The 13,292-nt window shown below is 38.8% G+C and overlaps 1 non-coding gene across 1 annotated transcript; it reads left to right on the top strand.

The window, feature by feature from the left end:
* The first annotated feature begins 12,634 nt into the window (after positions 1 to 12,634).
* LOC145400899 (5S ribosomal RNA) lies at positions 12,635 to 12,753 on the top strand. The gene has a single exon (XR_013897522.1). It is a non-coding gene; the product is annotated as a 5S ribosomal RNA (ribosomal RNA).
* The last annotated feature ends 539 nt before the right edge of the window (positions 12,754 to 13,292 follow it).

Genomic DNA, 13,292 nt, shown 5'->3' with positions numbered 1-13,292 from the left:
TGCATTGCTCATTTTTATATTCAGGTCATCCTTTCTTGTGTGCCACTCCCTGATACAGGTGTCCATAAGTTAAGCCGCAGGTAAAAAGTCAGGTACCTTTCGTTTTGTGTATCGATCAGTTTTAATTCAGGTCATCCTTTGTTTCTTGTGCCACTTCCTGCCGCGGGTGTGCATAAAAGACCTCTACCCTTTACGTTTCTGTCTCACTCTGTCTGAAGATGTAATATACGATACTACTTTCTGTCGCTCCTTTCATTTCTCCTGTGGTTATTTTCCATACATATCTTCACGGTGAAGTGAAGTTTCTGCATATATATATATATATATATATATATATATATATATATCAAGCGACTGTGCCGGCAGCGACTGTTGCTATTTCCGGGAATGCTCGTCGGCGAAGAGGTGACGGTGCGGCCTTATTCTTTACCAACATCCGCGGCCTTACCACAAATTTAAACTCAGTTCATTTTTTCCTTCAGTCCATATCCCCTTTGGCCCTTTTCCTCACAGAACCACAAATCTCACCCTCTACCGATATATCTCCATTTTGTTTTCCCGGTTACCATCTCCTTACAAACTTTTGAAACAAGGGCGGCACCTGTTGTTATATCAAATCCCAATATGCAGTTGATACTATTTTAAATTTCACTTCATCCAGTTTTGATTACTCATTATATAAATTAAATTGCCAAAACATTACCAAATATATCTGTGTAGTTTATCGTTCCCCCAATGCTTCTTCGGAACCCAGTGTATTTGATTCCATATCCACTCAGTTGAGTAATCTTGACCTTGCCCTTGGCAATGAAATTACCATTTTGGGTGATTTTAACATACACAATGTTGAATGGTTATTGCATTCTGCCCGGACTGATGACGCTGGTCTAGAATGCGAACTGTTTGCGGAATCGTTTAATCTCACCCAGTTGGTAAAGCAACCAACCAGAATACCTGATAATCCTAACCATAATGCCCATCTCTTGGATTGATTCTTGACAAATAATCCAGATCAATACAGGATAGAGGTACTGTCACCACTTGGATCCTCTGACCACAATCTCATCAAAGCCTCATTAGTTAACCCTCCTACACCTCCCCATTCCGAACCTGTCAGGGTGACCCGATGGCACTTTGACAGGGCAGACTGGGATGGATTTAGAAATTATCTTGCTGATGTTCCATGGCAGTCTTTCTTCTCTAGCGATCCCAATTCTATCCAGTCCCACATTTGCGACTTAATACTAGCTGATATGGATTTATTCATACCAAGTCAACAATTCACTAAAAGACCAAACTCTCCAAAATGGTTTGATGGCAATTGTGCCAGAGCAACAGCCCAAAAGTCATTAGCATATAACTCTTACTTAAAATCAAAAACATCTGAATCACTCTCCCAATTTAAGATTACTAGAAATCATGCAAAAGCTGTATTAAATCTATCTAAATCAAACTTTCCTCAAAAGCAAGCATCAAAACTACTTAACAACCCTAATAATAATAGAATATTCTGGTCAACTCTTAATTCTTTCAATAATAACTTTAACAAGTCATCTTCCATTCCCCCACTAAAATCTTCAGATGGCAATATTACAAATGACCCACGTGGGAAAGCAGATATCTTTGCTAGTAACTTTGCAAGAAACTCTACCATAGATGATACCAGCCAGAATGTCTCAGTACTGGAACTTGATTCTCCCGAAATTGCCCCACTTACAATACAGACAAGATTCGTAAAATCCATCCTAGACAATTTACCTACCAACAAAGCTCCAGGCCCAGATGGAATTCCGCCAATTGTTTTGAAAAAGTGTTCCCCTGAACTTGCCTCTGTCCTAGCCAAATTATTCAGACTATGCATACGTACTTCTTTATTCCCAAATTCATGGAAAGAAGCCAATATCCACCCAGTTCCGAAGAAAGGAAGTTCGTCTGACCCCTCCACTTACAGATCAGTAGCTGTCACATCTTCTCTTGGTAAGGTATTTGAAACTTTAATTAATAAGCATATTGTTAAACATCTTGAATCCAACAACTTAATTAGTGATAGACAATTCGGTTTTCGCCACGAAAGATCCACCATTGACATACTCAATCTCTTAACTCATACCATCCATCAATCAATTGATCTTTTTGGAGAAACTCATGCAGTAGCTTTTGATATCTCTAAAGCTTTCGACAGAGTATGGCACCGTTCCCTGCTGTCCAAACTCCCTTGCTATGGATTAACGTCTTTTGTTCCTTTGATTTCTTCTTATCTTAGTGACAGGAAAATAAGAGTAAAAGTAGATGATGTATATTCGAATTGTCGTAAAGACTTTGTAGTTACTTGTAGAGAAGTATATTTTAGACTTGTGGTCGAGCGGCTTTTATATCTTGTAGTAGTTTCCCCACCAGATGTCATGTAGTGACGGGAGAGGTAAAGAATAGTATGGGACTATTTTTATTTGTCTTGGAAATATTAAACAGGTATAATAGTATAAGTCCTGGGTAGCTACCTCCCTGTCTCGCTATCTCTCTCTCTCTCTCTCTGTTCTAAAGCTAATCTCCGTCTCGACCTCTCTCTAGGGTCGCTTGTCTCCTTCTAAACTCTCTTTTCTAACATCTCGTGTAGTAGGGTGTGTGTGTCACGTATCTTCCTCATGGCAACAGAACTTTCTCACGAGAGGACTGCTGACAGCTAACTGAATCATCTCCTTACTGGCCGCTGTCGTCAGCTTTCCTCCGTGTAAGCGTTTAGCGCTGCTCGCTTCTCGCAAACACAACACCTTCTCATCATTTGACTTCCTGCTTCTATCTGTCTCTCTATCTATCTATTTATCTATCTATCTATTATGTAGTCCTATATTTGCTCGGCCGCGCGAAAATGACGTACCATCGACATTTAATAGTTATAATATATTAATACATACTACATACACATTATAATGAACTTATAAGCTAATTAAGTGAAATACATAATATTGTAAAGTAACATAATTGTATGAATATTGTATACATATATTATTCATAGTAAATAGTGATTATTCAGTAATATTACATTTTAAATAAGTTGAATACATATTGGAATAAATGCATTAAAGTAAATTATTTAACTGTAATACAGTATGTACTTGGGTTATTATAGTGAATTGCATACATGCAAGAATAAAAATAGTTTAAAATTAAGATTATTGTAAGAGTTATTAATATTTCATTCAAAGATAATGGTACTGGTTTGTCATATATGGGTCATTCTTCTTTGTGTTATTAATATTATTATTATTATTATTATCATTTTTTTTTTTTTTTTTTAATTAATACTATATACAAAATATATACACTTCATTCAGGGTGGTTAACTGTGATGTTAACTCTCCCCCCACTAAACAATGACTCCAAATTAGCAATTCTTGCATGCATTCTGTGCATGGCCAACAGCAATACTGCAACCACAATGCAGATAATTATGAAGACAGAAGGTGCTTGGCTATACACATAATATGGGTTGAACATACTCAAACTCAAATCTTCCCAGGGCTTCATTGTTTCATTGATCAGCTGCATAGTTTCAAACTTAGGTGAAGTCAGCTTAATACTTGTGCTCATGTTTAAGTCCATATCAGGCAGTGGGTGGAAATGTTTGTGTGTATGATTGAGGATGGCGTAGTGATTGATGGTGGAAAAAGTAGACATGGATGGTGTAAATGCCGCACAGTAGTCTGGTGCTATGTATAATCCTGAGGCTGATGTATGAGATGGTGGTATATCTGGACAGACTATGTAAACTGATGTGTTATGAGGGAAATAAAAAAACTGCGAGTGTCCAATGCGTTGATGGTGTACAAGTTTATCTGGAGCAAAAGTGAAGTTGCAATGATGATGAATATTGTTATTGCTGATGATAGCCATTTCACAAGGGACCGTATCAGTAGGCTGAAACGTGAAAATGTACGCAGGACAAAGATGAACAGCATGTAAGGATGTGCGGCACTTTCGCTCAATCGTTGACTCACTTGCGAAAGTGACAGTGTCTCGTCTCTTGGAGACCATCATGAGTTCGGTGTCTGTGTTGATGTTGATGATGACTAAAGTGTTGTTGTTTCTATAGGGGAAGGGGTGTATTTGGTATACTGTGAACAGGTCTTCCGTGATGAATGGTACATGAACTATCACTGATGTTGGTGTTAGTGTTGCTTCCAAGTACGGGTAATATTGCATAAATTCCCTACTGCGGAACAATGGCTTCAATTTATGTGTATGTATGCCTTGACTAACTATCTGACGTAGCTCATGAACTGGGAGTAAGTCATTTGTGATCTTGCCATCACCAGCATTCGAAATTCCTTGCATAAGTGCCCTGAAATGATCTCTAGTGTTCTCTAATTGTAGTAGAATCGTGTCAATATGTTCTGTGATGATGGAGAAGTGCTGGAAAAGGGTAACGTTACCCTCCAAGCTATTTATTTTATCTATACTCTCGAGAGCTACGTTTTCTGCTTGTTTCAGATTTTTCACAATTGTTTTCATTGCTGAGTTCTGTCCTGTGATGAATTTATCTTGGTATGTTAGTACCTGAGCTATCTTATTAAATTTTTTGTTTATTTCTTTAAGGTCATCCTCTGTAGCCAATCCAAAGATGTTCCCAAGAATTGCGCCGCCCAGATCGAACAAACCGCGCTTTTGGCGAGTACGTGTGATGTTGTTCCTGTCGCTCAGCACCTCTGTTCCAGAAGATGGGAGATCTTGGATCATGACGAGCATAGTTGACTTCGCCTGTTCTAGTTTCCATTTCGCTAACTTCACCATTTCATCCACTTCCTTGGTGATATGTGATTGTGAAACATAATTCCCTATCTTGAAGTCCAGAGTTCGCATCGGCGTCGCAAGTCTTTCTATATAAGTAGGTAAGTCATACAAGTAATCTAGACTTATTTCAGTACTCATGACATCCTTGACGATTGTAGTCGTGGCCGTTGGAGCTATGAGGCATCCTTGTCGTACTATATGCTTGGGGTCTAGGTGCGCATATACTCTTACTATGTATAGGAGAATCCATAGCATAAGTCCCTTCATCGTAACCTACCGAAAAAAAAATCTATTAATTTCCTATAAAGCTGTGGTTGATGATAGTGATGATGTGCGTTACGGTTGGCTGTTATTTCATTTATAGAAGGAGTTTAAATCGATATTTAATTCTCGTAAATGATGTACTGTAGATTTCATTGGAATAGTTGCACCTATGTTCGATTGTTTGGTATATGACCTTAATTTCTTTTTGTAATCATTGTTGTGTTCTTGCTTGGTTTCTTGAGGTACGTTCACCTGTTCGGTTGTATCCGAGGCTGAATAATTATGTGATAATTCCCTTGAAACTCGTTTTAAATGGTCAATATGAACTTGTTTTTCCTCGCCACTTGAAAGTGACTTAATTAAAACTTTGTTTGCCTTTATGTTAATTACTCTGTATGGGCCCTCAAATTTAGGGATAATTTATTGTCTCTCGTATGAATGACTCCGTAAACAATGTCTCCTAAGCTGATAGGTGAATCTTTTGCTTTTTTGTTAAATGCCTCCGTCATTTCTTCCTTGGACATCGTTAATTGTTTTTGCACTCTTTTGTGTATGTCCTGGAATTCACGTAAACGGAGTTTAGAGTAATCATCGTAATTGTATATAGGCATGCTGTCACCTTCTAGGAGCTCATATGGTAATTTTTTATCTGTGCCATATATAATGAAATGTGGTGTGTCACCAATGGATTTATTTATAGACCCATTAATGGAGGCCTCTACTCTGGGAATCCAATCATCCCAGCTTGCATAATTTTCACTGAGAATGTGTCGTAGCACATCTAATACCTTTTTATTTTGTCTCTCTACCAACCCATTCGATGCTGGGTGATAGGCCAAAACGTTAACCTTTTTAATGTTGTATTGTTTACATATTTCTTGTAAGATCTCAGAATTAAATTCTCCTCCATTATCACTTATTAATACCTTTGGGGTAGTAAAGCGACATATTACATTATCTGTTATTGCCTTTGCTACTGTCTCTGCTGTCTTATCTTTAATTGGAGCTAAAATGACATAACGGGAAAAATGATCCGTTGCTACGAATAAGTATAGGTTATTATTGTATGATAATGGCATCTTGAGTAAATCAACAGCGACAACGTCCCATGGTTGATGTGGTACTGGGTAATTACCCATCGGTGCAGGTGTGATTGGGTATCCTTTGTGTTTCGCACATGATTCGCATCTGTCTATATGATTGTGTATATCTCTTCGTAATGAAGGCCAGTAATATAATAGCTGGGCTTGGTTGAATGTCTTATCCTTTCCAGGGTGTCCTGCATGTGGGCTGTCGTGTATCATTCGTAATACTTGGGGTATCATGTCATTAGGTACTACCAACTGGTTAGTATTTCTTTGGCGTTTTGGTTGTTTAGAGTTAATTTTGTATAATGTATTATTGACCATTGTGAATTGCTCAAGTGGGACATGCAGTTTGGGTAATTGTATGTCATCTCCACTTTCTAACTTGTATATTACTTTTGACCATACTGGGTCAAGTCTTTGTGCCTTTGCGATATCCTCGTGATTTGGGATATTTCCTTTGAGATCTAACGCCGCGACCTGAATTGTGTTCGGGTTCCTAGATAATGCGTCAGCTACTATATTCATTTTACCTTGTATATAATGTATTTGTACATTGTAGTTTTCAACTGTACATTTCCATCTTGCTCTCCTCCCAGAAAGGAGTTTTTCTTTAAACATACCCACCAGTGGTTTATGGTCGGTGAATAAGTGGATTTCGTAACCATATACCAAATCTCGAAACTTTTGTAATGCAAAAATCACTGCAAGTGCCTCTAAGTCTGTAGTGCTATAATTTTTTTCTGCACCTCTTGTTTGTCTGCTGGCAAATGCAATTGGTTGATTCTTTCCTCTTTTATCTTCCTGCATCAGTACAGCCCCTAATCCTTTAACTGATGCGTCTGTACAAATAAGAAATGATTTCGTGTAATCTGGATATGCTAAACAAGGTGCATTCGTTAGTTTAATTTTTAGATTGTTAAATGCCCTTTTTTGTTCTTCTTCCCATTGGAATACAGCATCTTTTTTGAGTAGTTGGAATAGAGGGAAGGCTATATGAGAGAACTGTGGTACGAAGGACCTATAGTACCCAGCCAGACCTAAAAATTGTCTAACTTCGTCAGTCGTAGTGGGTTCAGGAAAATCTCTCACTGCCTGTATTTTATCATCAGTGGTGTGAATACCATCAGAACTTAATTTGTGGCCTAAGAAATTTATTTCCTTAAAGCAAAATTTGCATTTAGAAAGTTTAATTTTTAATCCAGCATCACTAAGCTTTTGTAAGAGTAAGTCTAATTTCCTGAGATGATCCTTAATATTCTTCGTTGCGATAATAATATCGTCAAGATAAACAAATATTCCTTGTCCTAAAATTCCGGACAATACGTAATTCATAAGACGCTGGAACGTACCGGGGCTGTCCTCAGTCCCATTGGCATTCTTGTATATTGATAATGGCCTCTGTTTGTTGAAAAGGCAGTGTATTTACGTGACTCCTGAGATACCGGAATCTGATAGTATCCGTTTAGGAGATCGATGGTCGAGAATATATTATTCTCAGGACCAATATTCTGTAGCACATCACTTAGCAATGGCATGGGAAATCTGTCAGGGATTGTGTGATTATTTAGTTTACGGTAATCTACTACCGCACGCATTTCTCCATTTCTCTTGGGCACAAAGAAAAGGAGCGTTCCACGGAGAAACTGAAGGCTCAATAATTCCAAGCTTTAACATTTCATCGACATACTGATTTGCAAGTGTACGTTGGGAGTGTGGTATGCGATAAGCTGGTACGAAAATTGGTGGTGTTTCTGGGTGCACATTAATCATGTGATTAATCAAGTTAGTACACCCTAATCGTTCTCCGGGCAAGGCTACGGTGTCCCTGTGTGTTTCCAGCAGGGTTAACAAATCATTTTCTTCGTCAAATTCACCTGAGTGAATTAAATTCTCTTTTATTCTTTCTCTATCCGTAGATTTTATCTCACTTGTTACTCCACCAATATTTATTTCCTTCACAGGGGCGAAACATTTTTCAATATTAACTATGCAAGTTCCCTTCTTCAACTGAACTTCCCCATTCATGTGATTAATAATGAATATCTGAGTTAGCCCTTCGTCGTTCGTATGACATAATGCGTTTTCTACTGACAATCCTTTTACTTTACATAATTCTTCTAAGACAAGAACAGTACTATTCCGTAATTTGCTCTTTATGGTAACCTTCATGTATGAATTAGGTGGTATAAGCAAATCATTAGTGAGATGGGCTGGAAAAATTGATAAATCAGTACTGTTATCTGGGTCACTAATTCTGGAGGATGGGGTTGCTGGTGTAAGTGGATGTATACACTCATCTGTTTGTGTATGTTTGTTAAAGCCTTTAATATTACCAATTCTTTTTGGCTCTCTTCTACCAATCGGTGAGGGCTCTGAAAGTATTTCCTCTATAAATTCATTATCAAAGTCTATTCCATTCATTTGTGGGAGTATAGTTATGTTCTCAGTTCTCATGGATCTTAAGCCCAGTAACATATGAGCTTTAATTGCTAAGTTTTCAACGATATAGAACAATGCAGAGAATGGTCTTGTAGTTTCTGTGAAACTGAGATTTAATCTTATCATACCTTTTACTGTAATCTCTTGACCATCTACTGTGTTTAATTCTAAATCAGCTTCATCCAGAAAAGTTACTTTCTTTTTATTTTTAAGAATTCTATTTAGTTCTTCATGTGTTATTAAGTTCACTGGAGAGCCTGTATCTAAAAATAAGGAAACGTTTTGATCCTCACATACAGCTGGTATCAAGATACACTCATTTCCCAACATGCCTCCTATGTGAAGTTTAACCTTGTTCATCTTTACGTTTGTTCGTTTTTTGTCATGATTTGGTCTTCCCCCGATTTGAACATAGACACAATTTTTTCTACTGTTTTGCAATCACTAGTCCAGTGCCCTTGGTATCTATGATGCCTACAGTAAGGACCAAACCCTTGTGTCTTTTGATTATCCTCTTTTGCCTTGATAAAGCATTCATACCTTGTGTGTCCTGGTTTTGCACAGTAATGACACAGAATGGACCTATCCCTTGACTGTGACCTACGAGGTGATTTCCCATAAAAAGTGTTGTTTATAGCGCGAGACCTGCTCGGGCTGCGCGAAAACTTATGAAACTGCCTGTAGGAAGGCGTGTGGGAACGAGGTCTAGGCGTCTTTGCTTGTTTGGGCTGCCTCATTTCAGGTCGCGATCGATTTTGTTCTCTGTTTGGGGTCGGTGTTGATGTTTTCACAGCTGATACTGTCTCAGGTACCCTGATTCTACCAGAATGTGCATGTGTGTCAACCACACCTGCTTTACTGCACTGCATCTCTACCTCGTTCATTAAGTCTAGTAAGCACATTCCAGGGATGTACGCGATTGTTTTGGCGATCTTAAGGGTTCTATCAGGTAATTTACACAAGGCAGCTACATAACCAATGATGTCCACGACGAGGTCTGGGGACATCTTTCCATCATCTGTTATCCACTTAGAATTCTCCAGAGTAGCTAATAGGGTTCTCTTGATTGTGGAGACATCAGCAGTTATTTCACTGAGCACATGGTTTGTAGTGTGCTCCCTTACAAGATCTACAATTTTATGTAATTCTGGAATTATACCTGGCAAGAAGTTCATACCTCCAGAAAATTTCTTCAGAAATTCAGTTTTAAATTCATCATATGTCCTAGCACGATGTAGCTTATCGGAGCGCAATAAATTGCTTGCTGGACATCTTTCCTGGCTTATGCAAGATGAAAAAATAGCAATTTTCTCTTGTTCATCTAGTATGTGGCGCTTGATGAACATTTGTTCGCACTGACTGATTAATGAAATGACATCAATGCGATCCTTGTCTGTGCCAGAGAATTTTGGGGCAGTCTTATCCTCGTGATACACAAAAACGTGAGGTGTGGTTTTTAGATCAGCAGTATTTGTTTCTTGATTCATATTTAATGATTGCCCTGTTAATTCAACTTGTACGAGTTTATCGTTATGTGAGGGAATGGTAGAATATGTATGACCGGACCGGTGAACCCTGTTAAGTATATTGGCATACGTATTTAAGGCAGCTGCGAAGTCGATACTCTCAACGTCTGAAGGGGTTTCCCACTCATCATCCGAAACTCCCGTATTTGTTTCCTTATCTATAACGTGTGGTGTGGGTTGTACAATGGGTGGGCTGTCTCTTAATTGTGAGTCTGATGTTGTGGCAATTTGTGTGTCATCTGGTATTAACGTGGGTGGTTGCGAAAATATTCCTGTCATTAAGATATGATGTTATGAAATACGCCTCTTGTTTATTTATGTCCTAGCAAACTAGATGATTAAATAAGTTGAATATAGCTAATTTTGGCACTGAGAAGAAATGAGCAAGTATAATTTTACCCACTTGATACAGATCGTAGAGGTGTGTCGATACAAAAGTCGATCTCGGAAGAAAATACAGGTTTGATTGAAGATCTCTTGATAATTCTAGTGGTGTGTTGATGGACGATATTACTCAGGAAACTCCATGGCCTGGTATTTGTAGTGGTTAACGGCTGTCCCAGGCAAACCTCAACATAGAACGTCGAATTTCCAACTTAACTGTGAAAATAAGTGAATATGAGTAGGAGCTATGTGAATAATGAGTAATGAGTAGTGGGTGAGAAGTGCCTGGTGTCCGTCACACGTTGCTTGGCATGGCAGACTCGCGTTGTGATGTCATCTCAGCACATGGTGACGTCGGCTTCCCACACTGGTAGCTGTGGTGAGTGAATGAGTAGCGATGAGTAACTTGAGTGAAGACGAGTGAGTAAGATGAGTTGTAAATCGTGTCTCACTCTTCGTTTGTTTGTTCCCTTTATTCTATGTGGAAGTTTTCTCTGTCCTTTTCTCTAGTGATTTATTCGTTGTGGGATGAAGACTGCCGCTACTTGTAGGTGCGTGTAGAAGATTATACAGACGACGTAGAGTTGTTAATTGTAGTTGATTGTAGATGGCTGTAGTTGATTGTAGATGGCTGTAGACTTTGTAGAACTGAAGCTAACCTTGTAGTCTCGGTTGCTTTTGAAGAAATTTGCTTTTAATTCGGAGACGATGTCCGCAGATTTGCTGGTTTGTCGTTAAGCTACTTGCAAGGCGTCGAGTGATCTCTTGACCTCTGCATCAGCGTAATGATCTGGGAGACGGAGGGGGCAGGAGCTGATATTGTTGGTTGTTGTCAATCTTGATATTTTGTAGGAATTTAATGTTGATTCGTAGACGAGGTTCGTATACGTTCGCTGCTACCAAATGTCGTAAAGACTTTGTAGTTACTTGTAGAGAAGTATATTTTAGACTTGTGGTCGAGCGGCTTTTATATCTTGTAGTAGTTTCCCCACCAGATGTCATGTAGTGACGGGAGAGGTAAAGAATAGTATGGGACTATTTTTATTTGTCTTGGAAATATTAAACAGGTATAATAGTATAAGTCCTGGGTAGCTACCTCCCTGTCTCGCTATCTCTCTCTCTCTCTCTCTGTTCTAAAGCTAATCTCCGTCTCGACCTCTCTCTAGGGTCGCTTGTCTCCTTCTAAACTCTCTTTTCTAACATCTCGTGTAGTAGGGTGTGTGTGTCACGTATCTTCCTCATGGCAACAGAACTTTCTCACGAGAGGACTGCTGACATCTAACTGAATCATCTCCTTACTGGCCGCTGTCGTCAGCTTTCCTCCGTGTAAGCGTTTAGCGCTGCTCGCTTCTCGCAAACACAACACCTTCTCATCATTTGACTTCCTGCTTCTATCTGTCTCTCTATCTATCTATTTATCTATCTATCTATTATGTAGTCCTATAGAATTTCCACTCAATTAATGCCGGCGTGCCGCAGGGATCAGTTCTGGCGCCAACCCTATTTCTGGTTCATATTAATGATCTCTTATCTGTCACTCACAATCCCGTTCACTCATATGCAGATGACTCAACACTATAAAATTCATTCACACTCAGACATCCATTTACAAAGTCTAATATCTCTACCTCTCAACTCAGTACAGCCATCTCCATAAATCAAGATCTAGCTACAATCAGTGAATGGGGACAAAACAACCTTGTCTCTTTTAATGCTAGTAAAACTAAATATATACAGTTTACTAATAGACAGATATTGCCAGATTCGTACATTACCCTCAGTGCTACTAATATTCCCATCTCCAAAAGTATTGAAATTCTTGGTGTCTCACTTAACAGTGCCCTCAGCTGGACCTCTCATGTCAGATCACTTGCTAAAACCGCATCAAAGAAACTTGGATTATTGTACAGAGTCCGTAACTTCTTCGCCGATGAGCAGTTAGCTATAATTTATAAGAGTCATGTGCGCTCTCAGCTTGAATATTGCTCACCCTTGTGAAATGGTTGTGGAGAGGTTGCATTAAGACAACTAGACAAAATTCAGAATAAAGCTGTTAGAATCATTAACAACCCTGCCATTACATATAAACTACCTCCCCTGCAAGTAAGAAGAAATGTTGCCTCCCTTGCATTATTTTACAGATATTTTTTTGGCCATACCACGTTGAGTACACCGCTTCCCGTCCGATCAGCGAAGTTAAGCAATGTTGGGTCTGGTTAGTACTTGGATGGGTGACCGCCTGGGAACACCAGATGCTGTTGGCATCCCTACGTCAAGTGGGGTTGGTGGAGAATTAGTGCCCCTCCCTGTAAAACAATTAACTCTAAGCCCTTGGCCACCCCGTTTGGGATACATGGCGTCTGGCAATGAATGAATGAATGATTTTTTTGGCAAATGCTCAGAAGAAGTTGCGTCCATGGTGCCACCTCTCTATGCCTTTCCTCATGCTACACGGGCATCTGGCAGCGCTCATGACTGGAATGTCACTCAGCAATATTGCAGAACTTCTGCCTATCAGAATTCTTTCATTCCCCGAAATGCATCTCTCTGGAACTCGCTTCCCCAGAGTTGTTTTCCTCCAAATTTCAACCCACAACTGTTCAAGTCTAACTGTTACAGATATTTTATGAATAGAGAACACCAGTAATCTGGTGTATGGATTCTTTTTTTTTTCCCCATTTGTTTTTCCTTCCTCCGTTCTGTTATTTAAATATATATATATATATATATATATATATATATATATATATATATATATATATATATATATATATATACATTATATATATATATATATATATAT

This window comes from Coenobita brevimanus, chromosome 53 (assembly GCF_032717465.1).
Source record: "Coenobita brevimanus isolate Jiangsu-jjx chromosome 53, ASM3271746v2, whole genome shotgun sequence".
Taxonomy (NCBI): domain Eukaryota; kingdom Metazoa; phylum Arthropoda; class Malacostraca; order Decapoda; family Coenobitidae; genus Coenobita; species Coenobita brevimanus.
Note: the sequence above shows the minus strand (reverse complement) of the source record. Positions and strands in the feature narration are given on the sequence as shown.